Here is a 17,891-nt window from a genome sequence, read left to right as displayed (position 1 = left end):
GGAGTAATGTACAGCTCATGCAAAAGAAGCATCCGTCGGAACACAACTTGGTCAGCGATATATATAAGCTTACAGCGGAACATACCTAAATTCGACACTGTCTTACTTTACTCAAACTGGAGCAGCTTACGACGAAAATACTTAAGCAAAATTCCAACAGACGTAAACGCGTTGAGTTGTGGGCGAAAAACATGAAAAATTTCGGGAATTTCGGACGCCATTTCCCCCGCGCGACATCTGCAAAAATCCTCGTAACATGTACGCGCGTGTGCCGCAGGCGATGGCGTAATTTGTTCTAAAAATAGAATTATTGTCCCATATCATGGGGACAACCCCAATACTAGAAATGGCGCGCGCTTACGGTCTCCGTCCCCGATTATGGCTCCTGGTTAACGTCTCAGAAAAAAATCGTGACCGAAGAGCAAGTTCGAGATGATTTTTTGGAAAAAATGGTTTGTTTCATCATCAAATTCAAACAGCAGAGTGGTTTGACATAATATGACCTTTTTTTTTGTTAAGCTCTACTGAGTGAAATTTTTGTGACAGAAATCAGGATTAGTTCCATGAAGGAAACCATCTTTTTTTTCAGAAAGTACTTTCTGCGTCCTTTCAAACGAAAACTCACGGTTATCTAGAATGGAATGAGTCAAATAGAAAGTGTTAGTTTAGTTTACTTAGTTGAATGTTCGGATTATAACCATGATAATATGCCTAAGTTATAGGAACATTATGAGTGGTATAGTTTGCAAAAAAAAAAAAAGACATATAGAAGTTTTAGTTCATGCAATAATGTTTAATTGTTGTAGAAATAAAAGAAAGCGGGGCAGCTTTAGTGAAAACTATTACTAGTTTTACTTCAGAAAGTCCCAACCAAGTCCGCACTGTGCAATGGGATCATGTTTATTCCTTGAATTATACGCATATGTCAACACTACACCGCAGTAATAAACTTTCTGCTGCTTCGCAGAGAGCTCTATCACAAATTTCTTGAAAGAAAATGTTTTTCGCCATCTCTAACAAAAATGTTGACTAGGTGTTATGTCGCGAAAAACAATAAAACAGGCTTTTTCTACTTTTGACAAAAAAACAGGGGTTTTTGACCAATCAGAGCGCGCGCAGGGTCCTATCTATATTAGAAAAGGTTTTGCACGAGGAGCAGAGGCACACGGTAAACTCGGAAATGGCCATTTAAAATGTAAAAAACTCTGAATCTAGCGTATTGATATCTATTTACACTTACCAGTTGTTTTTTTAATTTCTGGTCGCATGCAGATTCCTCCATATCCTAGCCAAGCTACACTGGAACAGAAAATGCAAGATCAAGCCAACTGGGACTCGTTCAGGACACAGACCATTAATACTCTTCTAGATGCACTTCACTTATGACACATCATCACTTGTTATATGAAGGGCTATATGAATTAGAACTAATTTAATAATTGGCTGAAAAAATTGAGAACAAACAGAGTATACGGATTAACTGTCGAGTTTTTAAATAAGACAGGTCGTTCTTCGTAAACTTATAACTGGGAAGACAGGCATAAGTCTTTAACATCTGTTACATATATGAAACCGAATACCATATATAGATACTCGTTTTTAAAACGTTTATTGACTTAGTTCGCGCCCTGTTTCCCACCGCAGGAAAAAGACCCAGGTTAGGTGGCTGATATAGCTTGTCGAGTTTTCAAGAACAGGAATAAATGTTCGAATACTTTATGATTTTGACCTGTCTTTCAAAGCTGTTCAAGCTTGTTGAGAAACCCGCTTGGTGCAAACACCTTAAACTGTCTTTCTTAACTGACATGGTTATGTAACACACGAATGCATTGGAGGTTAGTGGTATTGATTTATACCAAAATAAATGCGTCAAAGTACAAGGAAAATATCTCCGACTCGCGAAGCCAGGCAGCGTTGAATTTAGATTGGTATAAAAAATAGCCAATTAGCCAATTAAAATTTTAAGACTACCAAACATAGTATTTTAATATTGACAATATAAAATTTTCGAACGCATGCGCTGTACAACGCATTGATAGTGAGATGTGTACAAATGTATATAAAAACAACTATTTTCAAGTTAACAGATTTTCCGCTTATTTATTTTTAAACTATGAATTCAATGTTAAAGTTATGGGAGATCTACGTACCTATGGTTATATTTATGTTTCTACATGCAATAAAAAGGAGTATTTTAAACTACTCGTATCATTGTCATACTTCACATAAAAGGTTGAGAAGACAAATTTATTTCAGTAATATGAGAATCAACGTTCCTATAGGCCTTTTAGCAAGGAGCACGCTTTTCCTTGCTAGAGTAACCAAGCATTTAAATTGTAAAAAAAAAAAAAAAATAGGAAAATAATAATAATAAAAATAATAATAATAATAATAAAAAAACAGTTATCCCAGCTGCCAGAGTCAAAAATTGGCCATCAAGATCTTTTGCATTTTCTAGTAACCAGACACGTCCTTGGTAGGCGGGCAAAAAATAGCCAATTGAAGGCGTTAGCACAGTATAAATTAAAAAGATTTGTTTCCACTCTAAAGTGTCGATGACAGACCAATTTGCATCTGAACTCAATTTCGACGCTTAGTAACCCTTTATAGTTTTTTAAAGCGCGTGACCATCCCGCACGGGGGTTTTTCCAAGCGAAAACACACCGCTGCTGACTCTTAGTGGGAATCGAGCAAGTGCGTATACAAGGTGATTCTCTTGTTATGTCAAAGACTCCTTTCTTCATCGGTCTTAATCGATCGAATTTCCTCTTGCATGATTCGTATTCACTGCGGTCATTCGGTATTCTAATGGTACGTAACTGCTACGAAGTTGAAGCCTTCGCACCTATCAACAAAAAAATGAATGCTGTATTACTTATAGAAACAACATTATTCGCAGCTGTTAGCCCTGAAATTCCTATTTATCAGTGGTAAATATACTTACATTCCACTTTGTGGCTCTCACATGGCACTTTGGGTGTTTTCAGAACCAAGCAGGTTCCACTCTCCTAGTAGCCACAGAACGCTGTTTAAGTTGCACGATTTTCAGCATAAAAATCTCCTGAATCTATCGATTCGAAGAGACAAATAGTTTGGGTTATTATTTTTCCTGGCTAAAACTAACCAATATTTGGGTTAAGCATAGGTCTTCTCAAACGCATTAATAATTCATCCAGTTTAAACAAAGAAAATCTTGGCCGTGACGGTCATGATTGGATATCTTATTTTAATTAACATAGATATTTAAGATTCTATTTCTTTGTTTCCTCCTCAGTTTGAGTTTCGATTGAAAAGATATATCAATGCAAATACTCTTGACCGTGTTTGGCCACATTTTTAAACACCTTGAAAAATACAACTCTGTTACGCGTCGTAGCTTCGACTCTCTTCATGTTGTTTGAAATCTGGTCAAACACTGTCTTTCGTGTTGGATATATTACCTAAAAAAAAATTGCGGTGAAAAAAGCGCGCACTTTTAGAATGAGCCATGATTGGTTTTATAGTTCTCAAAGTCAGCCGCTGACCAATCACAGTCCCGTTTTAAGTAGAACTTAGTCTCCTAGAAGTATGGTCTCCTTGAAACTTATTGTGCTTACAAAGCCGTTATAACTGCACTCATTTCAGTAGAGATAAAGAACAGTTCAGAAGTTGCTGGCCTAGACCCCGTCCCCACTACGCTAGAGGAATTTGAGAACATAGGTTTCACTCTGAAAACGCTTCACATGTTTTCCGTCTACATTACACCGGAGGAATTTAAAAACATAACAATCACCGGTCATTGTGGATTTATGTTTGAAAATTGCTCGGGCAGAAAAATCACATGATTATCGTGAGTGTCATCGTGTTCAAAGCTCCAGTTTCAAAATGGTTTTCCGTCCATACGAAAACGAAAAGCCGGCGTTTTCAAATTCCTCCGATTTGAAGAGCGTTTTCGAAAAGCTCCGTTTTCGTGACGGATTAGTGTGGACGGCAGACCTAACCGTAGGAATAAAGCTTCGTTTTCAAATTTCTCCGCCGTAATGTGGACGCTGCCCTTGTCTTCTTGTCCGCATCAACTTAAATAGCAGTCATATCCGGGGCTTTGGAAAATAAAATAATGGACACGGAGTAACCGGTTATTACCTGTTTGTTCAGCGCGCAGTGAAATACAAATATCATCAGACCTTGCAACGAGTTCGAGATGGCAAACATGTATTTGAAGAATATAGTATCAGAGTTGAAAGCCAGGAGACCGAATGTCCACGTGATCCCGAGCAACGGAAGGGAGACGATGGCCGCCTTTATGCCCGCGCGGATTTTCTGAAGTTGAGTTCTGGCGAGCATGACATGTGTTGATAAAGCTTTCTTCACTACGATGATGAGTAAAATTATGTTGATCTGAAAAGAGAAGGTCAGCGGTAAAGAAAGTCACGTGGTCATCTGACGTAATCCTCATCTCAATGGGTCATTTCCTAGTTGCTCTTACCTTTGCTTCAAAACAAGTCTTGGTGCACAACCTTTTATATTGAAATGAGATTCTCTAGCACGTTCATTGTCTTGCAACTTCATTTCCATATGAAAGGTTATGCATCAGGACTCGTTTTGAAACAGAGGTAAAAAGCAACTTGAAAATGGTTTATTCACTTAGTAATTTGTGATATAAGAATCTAGTCCACTCTTTCTCATCCAACAATAAATGAATGCTGTTTGACATGGTTAACAAAGTGGTTCTAACTTGTGAATCTCCGGGAAGGGAAGCCCACTGATAAGAGATACTATAGCTATTAGCTACAAGGTGGCTTAATACAAGGTGGTTGGTTTGAGTCTTTCAATGAAGCCCTTGGTAGTCTTACTTTCAACCTATGGATGGAACTCTAATGCGTGAAATTTCAAATAGAATTGTAGAAATAAACACCCAAATGTTCTGATCCTGTCACGAGGTGAACTTGGGTCTGACGTTTGGCTCCATTGAAGTCGTGTAGTTTTTAAGCAATGTAACCAGGTAAACCAGACTTTATTGGAAAACGGAAGTTTAAACATTTATAAAAAAGAAATGAAAGTTCTATTGAACACGAAATGAAGCTACATCCTCCACTGCACGGTATCTTGCTAGTCTGTTGGTCAGTAATTATGCACAAAATCACACAATGTTCTTATTTACCAGTAGCACGACCGAAGCAGGGGCGACAAATAACCATATCAAACCATTTTCTATCGTCAGCCAACAAGTTCTAATCTTTGAAGAGCCGCGCCCATAACCTTTGCCACGAGAAACGCCTAATGCCACTATTACAATAACGGCTGGGACACCTAAAAAAAAGTGAAATGTAAATGCTATACATAAGCGAGGGTAAATACGTTGACGGGCACAAAATTCAATTTCGATTGCAAATATATCGCAAAAAAAGAGTAAAATGCATCTTCTGCCCGGCCGGGGCGAGGTTTCAAGAACCATTTTCATTTCTCTTTCTTTGCTGTGTTTGTTTCTTTCTATGCCTTTTTGGAGGTATACATGGGTGAAGGGGACCATGCAAATCGAGATGGTAGTATTTATTTTAAACCTTTATGTTATATTTTAAACATAACAAAGTTGACAGTGAGGCATATAACGAATCATCTGATTGTTAGATGCGTCAAAGCGGCTACCGCTAGAGACGTATAATTAGGATTTACGTCAGCAGAACGAAAGTCGAACTTTTGAACTGATGGAAAGAAAAGAAGTAACAGTTTCGGATTCCACAATTCTTAGGGGACTGAGTCACGGCTGAGTTTAGTCTATTTTATTAAACTTTAATTTGCAAAATATTCGCTGTGAAACCTAATGTAAGCGAAAATATTACTTTTCTGGATCTAGATGGTCCTAAATGACAAAATCATAGCTTCACAACAAACATGCCTCCCGAGCAGTATAATTAAGGGTGATTAACAAAAGGGAGTAACTTTGAAAACTGTTTATCCTAACAGTTTTTCAAAACCTCATATCGCAATCCGTTTTAATCTTCTTCAATTTTTGTCCACCCGTACCTTCTTTTGTATTTGTTGCGTTATTGAAATGATCCTTCACTGTTTCAAGAGGTTATTGTTACATTACTGGTAGCCATGTTCTTATGTCTAAATTTGGCTAGAATCTATGACATAGTTCCTTTAACTACTCACCCCAGCCTAGAAGATAAAAATATTTGATCTTGTCCTCGTGATTTGCGGCCATGACAGTTGTGACGCAGTAGAGCAAAATTCCTTCACAAAGCATCCAACAGAAGGCAGACAGTAACGTGAAGTGCAGAGAGACTGCAACCAGTTTGCAATAGGTCTAATCATTGAAAAAAAAAATATTTACCTGGTGTCAGAAGTCTGTTAACCAGTAAAATATCACATGTGTTTGTCGGTTATAGTGTGTTGCATAACGGTTTGGACGTCTTTAAATACTACACTGCTACATCTTACATTTTAAAGGCCTTGTGGCCTTTACCTATCGCCCTTTTAAGGGTTTTCGGGATATGGGTATTTAGGTAAAAAATACGGCATACAGGATAATTCCTTCTTCCGTCTGCAATGTCATATTGCCCTCTCTTTCGTAATAGTAATCCTCCAGATCTCCATGATTGTGTCAATGCTAATTCCGAAAATGTGGCAGTAGCCAGTATACCCGTCTGGGCAACATCTCTTCCAGTTGCTTGTTTTACTTATTCCTATAGCTATCTGACAGTGAATTTGTCTGGTTTCACTGATACTTACAATCATTGCAAGGATAGTGTTTAGACATCAGGGCCGAGTTTTTCAAAAGCCAATCAAACGCTAACCCAGGTTTAAAAGTTAACCAAGGTATTATTTTTTCTTATGTATTTTTTTTTTTCACTTGTTATGTTTTGTTTTGTTTGAGGCTACTCAAACTCAAAACGGAAGGACAAACATTATAAACAGAAAACCTTAGAAAAGTTGGAAAACTGAAATAGTTTTTGGAGGGAAATGCTTATGAAGCCCGTCAAACATCAAAGGAGCAAACAAAGATGCCAAGATTTATGTTGGAAGGTCCATGACCGTGTACAATCTTTTGTTTTTCGCTCATACATTATGCATGAATTACGTAACCAAAACGTTTCTATTGGCTAGTCCCTCAGTGCGGAGTAAACAACTATTGTGTTTTATGCACGTTCAAGGCCAAAAATAAAAACCTAAAACAAAGAAATTTGTCACGTTTCATAATCTTTTCCCTCTATTAATTATGTCCTGGGTAATCGGGCTTTGAACAACCTGACACAGCACAGTACAAACCTCGCTTTCTCGAGCTCTATCAGCGATAATAACCAAGACACAACTTCCGGCGAGAAAGAAGCATAAGTGTAGTAAGACCTTTGTGCGAACGGACTCGAGTTTCCTCCAGAAGATTAACGTTACTAGGATAGTGCAAGTTAAAGCCGCCAGTGACACTGAGCAACCTACTGTGGATATCAGCTCCAAAGCTTACCGATGGCTTCCTGAAATCTGAACGCGTGCACATTGAAAAAAGTGACTTCTTTAAGATGGTATAAAAAAGAAACGTGTTCCTTGTTGAGAATGGAAGTGGAAATCATTGCTGTGGGTTAAAGTTAGTGTTAGCTTGGCACATTTTTAGCCCTCTACGGGATCAGTATTCTAGTTAACCAAAAATGTATGGATGCCTTCATCGAGGCAAATTTTGCTCGTTAGAGGCTAAGAATGGTCAATTGGACAGAATTATGGAGGAAAAGAAAGTTTTGGAGCAAATTGAGGCTTTTCTTTAATAGGAAGTTAGAAAACTTAAAAGTCGTTAAAACCAAGAAAGAAGTTTAGCCAGCACTATGGTTCAAAAGTTAATTACTACGCCTTCTTAAAGTTACCCTAGGGCTAAATATTCTTAATGTTTTGCTGAAACTAGTTTAAGTAACAGCTTAAGACAGAAAATAAAGATAAATCTCCATTGATACCGGCATAAGATAAATAAATTATGGGATACATTTATCCTGTTTGTCTTGGTTTGCTCATTTTAAAAAGCCAGTAAAATATATCATTTTATGAACAACCAATGAGATCAAGTTCCTGACATTAAAACTTGACTGCAAGCAATTCCCATTTCCGAAGAAGATTCCAATTCTTTCTTACTTGAACAGCTACTTTGTTCCATGACTTCATAGTGGAATATAATGAATGTCTCTCTTCGCTGTTGACTCACCTCTACGTTGTATGGATCCAGAAGAACAGCGAACAATGTAAAATGTGTACAGCGGCAGGTCGTAACTTCATTAGTAGATTCCTCAGGTACCACGTGACATCCACGTGATGACCATGCATTTAATGGGTTTTCGTATTCCCAGAACACACACGTCCTTTTTGACTGAGAAGATAGGCTCTAGCAAGAAAAAAATGGAAGCAACAATTTTTTTATAAAAAAAAGTCGACCTTATATTATCTGCCGAATTAAAACAATCCCAATAATGAGGAATTTTTTGTGGATCCCAATCGTGATTATGTCGCTACATCTCTTTTCGTCATGTGCGTCTGAAGTTGAGTGCCTCCCGGGAGGAATAACACGGTTCCTTAATCCCCTGAAAATTTCACTTTTTCTCCCTTGTTCCCTAAAATTTTTCCTCAAAGTTCCCTTTCAGTAGAGATATGATCCCTTGTTCCGTGAAATTAATCCCCAAAATATCACTTGTTCACTTAAAATAAATGATCTTGTCCCCCAAAACCCCTCGGAGTCCCTCCTCGTTTAAAGAAAGGAGTTAAAATTAATACGAGAATGATCCAAATGTTTACATTTGGGCTAAAAATTCCTCTTTAGCAAGAGAAAATAGAATTATAGATTCTTACATATCTGTTCTGTAGAACAATTTTAACCGAGGTGTTTAGGGTTTGTTGACGGCTTCGTCCAACAGTACTTGATGCAATGACAGATTGAATGGAAACACGATCACAGGGTGTTGAGGAATCGTTACTGCGCATGTCTGTAGTGTTTTTTATTCCCAGTGCGCATGCCTCAAGTAATAACACTTGATTTAGAGTGTAGTAGATGATGCTAACTGCTCCAGAATATGACGGCTCGTGGAATATTCCTCCAGGAAGGCACATTGAGCTGTGTTGATGTACGAAGCAAGATTCATCCTTCAGCTCCTACACGTAGGGAAAACAGTCCAAATTAGCTTAATCTGATATTTTGATATTTTCCGTTAATTTGTCTGACACGAGGGAACGTGTTTTACCACATTTCCAAACATCCACAAGCAAGAGAGATGAGAATACTATACTTGACTCTCATCTCGTGACGCCAAACAGAGCATTTTTGAGGTGTTTGGAAATGTGGTAAAACATTTTCTTGAGTGTTAGATTAATCTTCTCAATCGAAACTAAGTTAAGGAGGAAACGTAGAAGTAAAATCGTAAAAATCTAGGCTAATTAAAATGAGATATCCAAACAGTGTCACGGTTATGATTCCCTTTGTATAAAATTAAACTGGTTTGAGAATTTAAAATGTGTGACACTTTGCTAACTATTAAAATCCTCCCTTTTAAAATTTTAAAAGGTAGCAGGTATAGTTGAGCCCCTTTCAGCTGAAAATGAAAATATTTTCTTGGCTCTAGAACCTAAAATATAACGTTGGACGACTCTTTGATTCTCTGCCTTCCCATTCAATGTTGTAAATCAATGGTGCCCACAACACCTTAACATGACGGTTTGGCTTGACTATTGTCGCTGCAAGATTCTTCGTGAATGCGGTGACGGATATATCATCTCTTTCCATCCCACTCGCGATGTGTAAGCCATAGTCATCCAACATCTTAATCAACTTTGAGACGACAATGTTAGGACGAGTCTGAAAGATTAATGAGAGCCGGATGGTCTTGATTATATTTACGATACTGTCGCAGTTCAGAAACGCAAAACACGAATTCTTCTTCTATTCTAGGTTTTCCTTTGTGCCGTCGTGGGGACTAAACTGAATACACCCCTTGATTTTAAGTGTCTGAAAAGCTGGGTGACTTTCATGGCAAAAGGCGCGAGTGGGTTTGATATTCCTCTGATCTGACATAGTACCCTGTCTTAAATTGCCCTGACACTTCCCCTCTATTATATTGACATATTACCCTCTATTATATATTGACATATTCAGCCCCCTCTAATATGTATTGACAGGAGCCAATGGGCTCCTGGTATTTACATATTCTCCTCTATTATGTCCCTCTACACGCCAACACTTAACAGCAAGTCAACAAAAGAAATGTATTCGTTTAACTTTCCAAATTCTTGGATTTGAATGCAACAGAGCAATTTGTTAAATTAAAAACATGCAGACGATCTCTATCTCATAACAAACTGATTGGTCATCTGGACATTGTTCTGTGTGTTCAAAGCTACAACAACCCATCAATAGCTTCTGAAACGCTAACCACAACTCCGCCTTATTATAAGCAGCTCGAGGTTGTTCAGTCACTAGTAGTTTACCTAACTTAATGCTTACCTTAAACACACGAATAAAACTGTTATGCGAAATAAATAAGTGTTCTTCCGAGTCATTCATGTCTTCTGATGTTGGAGGAAAAGAACTGTCTAAACACGAAGCAGAACATGTACGAGTACAATGTAAATCCCAGTGCGTGCTTTTGTCATCTTTATTGATCTTTATTCGATTATTTTGCATACGAAGCCGATACGAAAAAAATACATGCCGACATTTGGAGTGAACAAAAATATTTCTTTTGTGACTTCTGTGTCAACCTCGCCCATGCAGAATACAAACGGGACATTTTTAGACACCTCGTGGACTTAGTCGGACTTAGTCTCCTCCGCAGCCGTTTTGTGGGATGTCACGCAACGCTCCCCCAAAGACACGGCTGCTCCGAACCACATTCTTTTCCTTTTGTGTTTGTGGTTTGTTTGCGCTCTGTTGAACAAACCAATCACATAATAGCAAAGTATGGATGACGTAAGCTTTCGCGCGAAAAGGCCCGGGGTGCGACCACGCGAGGGAATTCTGACTTTTGTTTCACGCCGCACGTCGCCAAAAATAGGCGGTGTTCGTAGGCTACGATCGATCATGACGGACGAAAAAAAAGGTAAGTGAAAGCCCTAAGTACAAGTGCTTCATGTGCTCATCGCTATGTTCAGCTAATGAGAGAATATATATTTTCTGGAAATGTCAAATTGTAAGCATCAATCAAGGGCTAAACGCCTCCTACGGATTGGAATCAGGAGGAAAGAGAAGCATTCAGAACTCACTGTCAATAAATCGGGCAAAGTTACTTGATTTCCTGGTTCCTTTATTAAGTTAAAATAGATATCTTCCTTCTCGACAATAATTTTTTGAGTTGAAAGCTTTTAATAATTAGCTTGAACTTTGAAGAGTCTTCAGCTACATAGAAAGCTCGTTCAAGAGTCGCCGGTATTTTTCGGCGTCCCTAAACAAAAGCCGGAAATATGTATGTTCATTTGTGACATCTCCCACGACGGGATACAAAGATAAAAAACATTCTCTGATTAGACAAGTTTCAAAGAGCGAATTTGGTGCGAAAACGCTCTTGAAATTGGAACGGAAACGGTGATTGGCTAATTTCGTGAAAGGAATGTTGTTCGGATGTGAGCAGCCGTTTCTTTGGGGGGAGCGTTGCGTGACATTCCCAAAAACGGCTGCGGAGGAGACTACCTCGGACTAGGCCGTCGGTGAATATATCACGTATCTCTCTGTTGCCTCAAGATAACCCTTATCTATTAGTTGCCAGATCTTTTTATCAAATATATGTATTTTTTTAAAAAAATTGCTGTTCTCTGTGATCAAGGGAATTTTCCCCAGCTTTTGGTTTAACCTCAACCCTGCGTAAGGTCGTCTTGTTGCCGTGTTTTCCTGCCGATCATTTGCCATAGAACTGATAAAATTGGCAAGTACTTTATGACAGGGCAACGGATAGTCGCCCTGCGCTGCAGTTTGCTTCCCGTCCCGTGGACATTTCTTTACTGCTGTTTGCTTGCGGCTAGCATTCATTTTAAAGGTAAGGCGACTATAATAATATGGGAGACTGTATGTTGCCCTGCCGACAAGTACTTGCCAATTTTGTCAACATTCAATAGGAGAGCTATGGTTGCGTGTAATCGCAGATCTCGCGGAAACAACAACCAGGGGTTAAGTTCGTCCAATTATAACACTAAATAAATCTACAACATGCAGAATGCTGAACTAATATTTCTCGTACGACGCGAATGAGTAGGTAGACCTTAATAGACCGCACAAACAAACAAACATGCAAGGAAACAAGCCCGGGGGCACTACCTTATATGGCCTATTTAGGTATGTGCGGCCAAAGGTTATGGTTTTTCAGCCATTTTGATCATAAATAGGGTATGGTTTTTGCACTCTAGTCTTGAATAGCTGTTATTGAAATTATCAGCAGTTTGACATACAAGCGAGGCGAATGGGTCAATTTATCCTTGTGTCGACCCGTTCGCCTCGTTTGTATGCCTTTTAAACAAAGGAATATTTGACCACAGGCTCAACTGCAATAACAGCTATTGGGTATAAAGAAGAAGCTACCTTTTCATCATTATCGATAAGACCATCAACAAAAGCCCTTAACAAATTATGTTTACGGTAATTTTTAAAACACTCGTCTGAACTAGGGAACTAATTATAAGGCAGGTCTGGAACAGGGTATTGATTTAAGGGCCAGGTTTTAAATAGGGTATCGAATTTTTGGTCAGGTCGCACTGATAGGGCAGGGAAAATTGCAGATTTTGGTCATAAATAGGGTAAGGGTTTTAGGAAGCGGGCCGCACACTCCCACCAAATTTTTCTGGGAGTACCCCCCGGCAAACAAGCAGTTCTCACCTTGCTGTCAATTTCTCCCCAAGTCGCTTTGTTTGCGCTATCCAGTAAATTGCTGGCTATCTTGTAAACAGATGTGAAATTCATTTCACTCGAAGTGTTGTTTCCATTAGCTTTTTGAAAGTCCACTAGTCGTTGAAGAGTATGCAGGCTTCTCATAAGCACTGTTTCGCTCAATGTCCTGTTATCTTGAGGCATGGTAATGTTACTGAGTTCTGTCATGACTTCACTTGCATTTTTTTCTTGAGGAAACTGAGATAGAATCACAAAACAAAAACAAATAGCTGGCGTTTCAGAAGGGCAGAAATAATAATGATAATAATAACTCCACTAAATGACAAAAACTACCAAAAAACCCCAGTAATTTACATTGTGATCCGAATCAAATGATCAAATGTATCAAATGATAATTAAGATATAGGTATATAGAACCCCGCCCAAATTGACCTTTTTAGCTCGGGCGGTTTTTTGCCCCATTTCAGACCATGTGATGACAATCTTGTGAATTTTTGTTTTGAATTCTTTTGTTTTTCACGAGTATATAAATGTATGATTTTTAGATGAATAAAAGAACAATTCTCTAGACACTAGTATCACGTGGTTTGTAATGGAAAAACAAACCGTCCAAGCTAAAGAAATCGATTGAGTAAAGCCAAAACTTGACGTAAGCCCTTCAAGTCTCTTGTCAAGAGAGATTTTATACACTGCTTTTAAGGTCTGTCATTTAAAAATTAAATTCTAACCGGTTTTATTAACCACACACCTTCTCCATGATTTTATTAATCGTCTTCGATAAATGACAGCCCATATATATACCATTTATCCATTCACCATCAGCGTTTTCCGGTAGTTGTGCTAAAAAAAAGGGAAAAGGAAAATGCACATTGATATAAAAGATAAGCTATGACTCCACAGCTTTATAGAAGCACGAAAGCCGCGATTATTGTCAATCGCTGACAATGAAACTGTTTTTGGCCCTGGAAACCGATAGCATAAAGCCTTCATGAGATAAAAATATAAAAGTTCTGTTATGTACTCCCCTACTTGCTTCGAGATTGAGATGGTTAGAACACGGTCTCGTGGAACGTGACAGGCTAACCTTGGCAACGAATGCTCTCAGGCCAGTCACACGTCCTCAGAGTTCTGTTGAACATCAAACCAAGAGGACAAAACCTTCGTTGAGGGATGCCGCTGGAACAGCGAATAAACTTGCAGCAGTTGTACGGGTCTGGGTACCTTCCATCGGCATTTTCTTGACAAAAAGTATTTTCTGTGAATAAATTGAAAAGACAACATTTTTTCTCCGTCCACTGTAGCGTCATTATTGTTTGAAAGAAAAAGCATTGCCGCGAAAATTGACAATTATCATTATTATTTATTTTATTCGTAATTTCAGTCGTCATTTTCTCGGAACATCAAGATTAAGGCCTCGTTCACATTTCGCCGGAGAAATTTGACATAAAATTTGAAAACGTGTTTGAAAATGTTTTCCATGCAAATTACGCAGGAGAAATTTGAAAACGCAACAATCAGCGGTCATTTTGGATTTGTGTTGGAGGAAACCTCAGGCAGGGAAATCACGTGATTATCGTGACGTCATCATTTTTGAAAAGCTCTGTCTTCAAAATGTTTTCCGTCCACACTAAAACGCAAAGCCGGCGTTTTCAAATTCCTCCAGTTTGAATTAATAGCTAAGCTCTGTTCTTGTGAAGGATAATGGTGGACGGTAGGCCTAACCGAAGAAATAAAACTTAGTTTTCAAATTTCTGCGGCGTAGTGTGGACGCGCGGGACCTAATCCTTGATGCCCATGTTTCTACTAGAAACACCTTAAAAATACAAAAAAAAAAAATTCCCTTCATGATATGATTGCCATCTATATCAGTACATTTTTTCAATTTTCAGTTTTACTCTAAACATTTTGTGTAATCACTTGAGAGTATTCCCAATTATAATTTATTTTTGTTTGATTGCTAAGCATTGATTGACAAGCACTCGGGAAGTGTCATAAGGAGAAAACATAGGTTGATTTGTTATATTGCTCGAAGAATATTGCTGGAAGGGTTGAAATGTATCTTTAAAGTAAAAGGAAGGGGTTTGTAGCATCTCAACAAGTGCTTTTAAATCATTCTCGGTTCCTTTTGGCACATTAAGGAAAAATCATCTGCTTCTGTGAATAAAGCATTAGACTGATAACTGCTTTCATTTTATCGATATCACACTGAAGACCGTAGACCTAGCGGCACGTACACTGCCATTTATTGACCGGCAAAAAAGCCGAAAGGAAACCCTTACACTGCATAAGTTACCCCTATGCCTCGATAACCGAAAACCTTATTTTGAAAATCAGAACTAACTTTAGAATTGTACATATTAGTACGCCAGTTAAGTTAGCAAACTAAAAAAAAGCTATTACACTTTTACGTACTACATTTTACAAATTAATGGCTTTATGTGTACCTCAAAACAAACAAACTTACCGTCATTGTTTTCGTGTGGTGAAGAACTCATATTGGAGAAAACCTACGATGATTAAACAGAGTAGTAACAACCAAAAAGAAAAGAAAAAGAGATTTCAGCACAGCAATAATCAACATTGGAGGCGAAAACGTACAAGGCGGAATTTTTGCAACGCACCGTAAATCCGCATACCAGTAAAAACAAGATAAGTTTCCAGCCGTACATCATGGCCTTTTTCATGGAATAAAACCCGTGAAGAAGTTTCTACTCAAAATATAATGTTTTCAGTTTAAGTGACGATATTTTGTGTTCACGCGACCTCTAAATCAACTTGCAGGCGGTTACGTATGTTGCTGTAAATACAATTTCCGTTTCTTGTTCTTTTTCCTTGCCTGATAAAACTTAATTTATCATGTTTAATCACGTATTCACTGACTTCAATAGGTGATTATAAGGCTTGAACGACCGTGGTTTGAAATAACTCTTAAAACGAATTTTGCCCTGAGGAATGAAATTTCGCCAAATTCGATCGAGAGTGCGACAAAATCAAAATCCTGCAAAATTAATCCTCCGTTATAAACTTAAGCAATATTTTTTTAACGATGTTCCATAACTTCATAAAATAAGTGAATTTTTCCTGCTAAGGGTGTATAGCTATAACTTACATTCAAGTGTTGCTCAGTAAAAAAAAAAGAAAAGAAAAAAAGAAAAAACAAGAGGTTCTATTCTACAAGTGAACTCTTCTAGTCGGATTAACATGGTCGTAGTTTGGATAAAACAAAGGACTGCTTGAATCTGGAGAGAGTTTATTTATTTTGCAAATGTTGTTGCTTTGTTTAGTGAAAATGTAAACTTTTCGGCGTCAAAATGTTATTATCCGCTGCTGATTCAAGCTGTGACATCTCCGGTGACATTTCATAACGACCAGCAAACAAGAGCACGTAATACTTTATAATAGAGTGCTGTCGTGGTTGATTAGGATAGTCCTCGGGGCAGAGTAGATTAAAGTCAAAATCACTGCTGGAACAAAGACAAAGTAGAGGAAATTGAATACGCAGGGAGTCTGTAATAAAAAAACACTAAATATATGGTGATTTGCTACTGATGGTTACTGAAGCCATTTTTTGTCGAGTAGGCAAAAGCAATACAGCGGAATTGGGATTTTTCAAATATAATTTCTTAACAGCCTGTATAGGATTTGAAAATTTAAGAAAAGATTGGGTTTTATAGTTAAATAAACCCGAGCAATGTAATCATTCCCAAAACGATATTTATATCAGTTCTAATATACTGTCAATTCAATCGTAGCGCGCAAAAATAAACATTTGTAGTACTGAGTAGGAAAATATTTTGAGTAATATTCAAACTTGCTCTGCTGAAATCTCTCTCAAAATTTCTTGTAAGAGCCGTCAAAAATTATATTCTGGTCGAAATGTTTCATAATTATGTGGACTCCGAGTGTTAAGAAAAGTACCACACATACCTGCCTGCCAAACATGCACGCTGGCTGAATGGTAAGAACGTCTTTCACGTCAAAAAAAAAGAGAAACAAAATGGATAACGGACTGATTCAGAAATATAGTGCATAGACCTAACCGAAAACTAACCATGCATAGGCAACTGAAATTGAAATGAAAGATGAAGAAAAAGAAAGCCACTTTAACCTGTGCAACATCTACTGTGTAGCATGCCAAATTGCAAATTTTCCTATATTGTTTGCATCATTAGTTTCCAGAATGTGAATGAGAGAGTTGAAAATACGACGCGCAGCGGAGTATTTTTAACGAACTTCGAGGTGTTTGGAAATGTGGTCAAACCGTGTCTCGAGTGTTTGATATATCTTCTCAGTCGAAACTAAAACTGAGGAGAAAACGAAGAAATGAAATTGTAAAAATCTACGCTAATTAAGATTACATATCCAAAGACCGTCACGGTCATGATTTCCGTTGTCTAAACTTCGTGAATTATTAATAAGTTTGAGAACGTAGTGTACAGATTTGTAATGATACTCAGTGGGGAAATAATGCGATGATCACCCTTAATTAAGGCTGAAATGAATAACAAAGAACAAATCATATCATGAAAACTATTAACAACAGTACCCGCAATGTTAAAGTGGTGCCGACAAATCTGCACACAACCAAAATTTCATGCCAAGTTTCTTAAAAACTCCAATTCTCGTACCATTTAAGTTCTGAAACATTTAAAGAATGAAAAATGTGAAATATCCTAATACACTGAGGTAATCTTAGAGTTATAAACACACACGTGTCTTACAAGGAAATTATTAAAGCATGCCCTGCGAAAATCAGCCAATATTAGCAAGATGAGCAAACGAGAGCATAGGTAAACAGAATTATTTTTCAAAGTCATCGAAGAAGCGCTCGACTTTTCGTACACAGCACATTTGTTGCATTTGCTTGTTAGATTCAGACTCAGAATGAATTCGCTGTTGAACCTCTCGTTTGGTCTCTGTCGGTAATCGGGACCTTTTTCAGATCGGATGCAATGATTGAATGGTGTTGTCATTATGTATCACTGATTGTTTAGAAAAGACGTTTCATTAAAATTCACCAAATGCGCAACTGTGTTTGTTTTCGACAAAACAGTGGTTGCTTCCAATAGCT

At 37.9% G+C, this 17,891-nt stretch overlaps 1 pseudogene across 1 annotated transcript; it reads right to left on the bottom strand.

Moving 5' to 3' along the window:
- Positions 1-2,222: 2,222 nt before the first annotated feature.
- Positions 2,223-14,527, bottom strand: LOC145497084 (adhesion G-protein coupled receptor D1-like; annotated as a pseudogene). Its single transcript, XR_014050646.1, has 12 exons — positions 13,905-14,527; positions 13,569-13,660; positions 12,809-13,057; positions 9,653-9,805; positions 8,806-9,105; positions 8,168-8,344; positions 7,252-7,461; positions 6,136-6,289; positions 5,141-5,289; positions 4,123-4,377; positions 2,945-3,067; positions 2,223-2,845 (listed from the first exon to the last, which is right to left on the bottom strand). The product of XR_014050646.1 is annotated as an adhesion G-protein coupled receptor D1-like (transcript).
- Between the last annotated feature and the right edge of the window lie 3,364 nt (positions 14,528-17,891).

Source organism: Orbicella franksi, chromosome 9 (assembly GCF_964199315.1).
Source record: "Orbicella franksi chromosome 9, jaOrbFran1.1, whole genome shotgun sequence".
NCBI classification, from domain to species: domain Eukaryota; kingdom Metazoa; phylum Cnidaria; class Anthozoa; order Scleractinia; family Merulinidae; genus Orbicella; species Orbicella franksi.
This window is presented reverse-complemented; position numbering and strand designations above follow the sequence as displayed.